At 39.4% G+C, this 2500-nt stretch overlaps 1 non-coding gene across 1 annotated transcript; it reads left to right on the plus strand.

The window, feature by feature from the left end:
• The first annotated feature begins 111 nt into the window (after positions 1–111).
• On the plus strand, positions 112–344 carry LOC128250837 (small nucleolar RNA U3). The gene has a single exon (XR_008266811.1). It is a non-coding gene; the product is annotated as a small nucleolar RNA U3 (small nucleolar RNA).
• The last annotated feature ends 2156 nt before the right edge of the window (positions 345–2500 follow it).

Raw genomic sequence — 2500 nt, forward strand, 5'->3', positions numbered from 1 at the left:
TTGATTTATTTAAAACAATAATTACTGAATTTGCTAAATGTATTCGGTGAAATCACTATAGGATTGTTGAAGCCACATATATATGGGTTTGCTGGGTAGCCAAAGTTAATTAAGACCATGCTTTTAAGGATCATTTCTTAAGTATGTGTCGCAACGGTATCCGATTCTATTGAGCGGATCAACAACATCACGATGATGCGAGATCGTAGTGGGTCCTGAGCGTGAAGCAGGATTTTCTTAATCGTTCGTTACTCCGCCTTCAACGAATGTGAGAAATCCATTGAAGATCGTTCTTGAGAGGTTTAACAACTTCTTAAAGAGGGACTCAATACTTTCTGAGTGATGTTATTTTTAGTAAATTAACAATAGATTGTTTTTCTCATGTAGCAGGTGTCACGAGATTGTTAATTTCGGTCATCGACACCCATCAGCTGGATAGATGAAAGTCAGACCTCGGCGGAATTTGAACTCAGAACGTAGTGCAATTGATTGATGATTCATTTTTTTTTTCTTTTTAAACGAAAGACTTAATATACCTGCTAGAAACAGCAGTCAAAGCTCTTGTTTAAATCGGCGATTTAAATAAGAGTTTTGACTATTATTTCCAGCTGGTAGACATACTTAATCATGTGTTGCAATTAATTTTAATGCTTTTTGGGGCCTGCAATTCATTGTGAATATGCTAGTGTGTTTACGTCCCCGTAACTTACTGGTTCAGCAAAAGACGCTGATTGAATAAGTACTAGGCTTACAAAGAATAAACCCTGGGGTCGATTTCTTCGACTTAAAAACTCTTAAAGACGGTGCTCTAGTATAGCTGCAGTCAAATGACTGGAACAAGTAAAATAATACATATACACTGACTAACTTAAAAGCCGTCCTATCTGGCGGCTTTTAAGCAACTGACCCCGAATAGGAAGATCCGCAAACAGATCTCTGTTTCCTCCAGAGTCATATCCCAAAGATGATCATATTCGTCGCAAAAAAATCGCCAAAAACAGTCGCAGTAATGAAAACATAGGAATTGCGGATTCGGTCCGGAATGTTTTTAATTTACTCGCGGAGTCAGCCTGATTCCAAAATGGTATTATATGTTGGGCTACGGCCTCTAGGAGTAAAGTTGAAAAAGTGTGACACACTGACATTCGCATTTATTATATTAGATGTTTAATTTTGGGGAAACTGTATTTCAATCTAAGTGTATTTTATATATAGCTTAACGCTTTAGCAAAAAATGAAATAAGTAGCAGGCTTTAAAAATATAAGTTCCAGGGTTGATTAATTCGGCCGCTGTCTAATGACTGGAAGAAATTAATAAAAACACACACACACACACACAACCAATCACATATTTTTATATATTTATATGTTGGGGTAATAGTGATTCTCGAAGCACATCACATACAGCTATAAAGTGTAGCATGTAAATGCACACACACAATATTGATTTCTGACGAAGGGACAATAGAGTTGAATGAATTCGCGTCTCCCTGTATAAGACTGATACCTTTTGTTTTATGAACCAAGGAAGGGATCAAGAAGGCAAAGTTTGAACTATTTGTCTATTATTATAATTTTATTCACCTGAAATTATCACAGACGAATTTCGTATTTTGTGGGTCAGTTTTGTTCCGCAAAGGAAACGGGACATAATTAAGAAACATAACCACGTTTTCTTTTGTTAGAGTTATGCCCCTTTAAAATCTTTTACTTTTTTACTAATGTGTAACGTAAAATCAGGCCTCCTTCCAGGGTGGACTATAATAATCCCTTCTGCTATAGGTACAATGCCTGGAATTTGGGAACAAGGGACTAATCGATTACCAGTACACAACTGGTACTTATTTTATCGATGCCTGAAGGAGTGAAAGGCAAGAGTCGACCTCGGCGAAATTTGAACTCGTAGCGTAAAGGCGTACGAAATTGCCGCTAAGCATTCTGTCCGGCGCGCTAACGATTCTACCAGCTCTCCGCCTTCCTGGGTGAAACTATTCTTGTTGGCACTCCGTCGCTTACGACGACGAGCGTTCCAGTTGATCCGATCAACGGAACAGCCTGCTCGTGAAATTAACGTGCAAGTGGCTGAGCACTCCACAGACACGTGTACCCGTAACGTAGTTCTGGGGGATATTCAGCGTGACACAGAGTGTGACAAGGCTGACCCTTTGAATTACAGGCACAACAGAAACAGGAAGAAAGAGTGAGAGAAAGTTGTGGTGAAAGAGTACAGCAGGGTTCACCACCATCCCTTGCCGGAGCCTCGTAGAGCTTTAAGTGTTTTCGCTCAATAAACACTCACAACGCCCGATCTGGGAATCGAAACCGCGATCTTATGACCGCGAGTCCGCTGCCCTAGCCACTGGGCCATTGCGCCTCCACATGAGTGAAACTATAACACAAAAAACAACGTAAATAGAGGAATTGATAAGTGTATTTTTAAACTGTTATCGCCATAAATCATGTGATACATTTACGCATCTAATTATATCGTTTAGACTCT

This window comes from Octopus bimaculoides, chromosome 25 (assembly GCF_001194135.2).
Source record: "Octopus bimaculoides isolate UCB-OBI-ISO-001 chromosome 25, ASM119413v2, whole genome shotgun sequence".
In the NCBI taxonomy this organism is placed as follows: domain Eukaryota; kingdom Metazoa; phylum Mollusca; class Cephalopoda; order Octopoda; family Octopodidae; genus Octopus; species Octopus bimaculoides.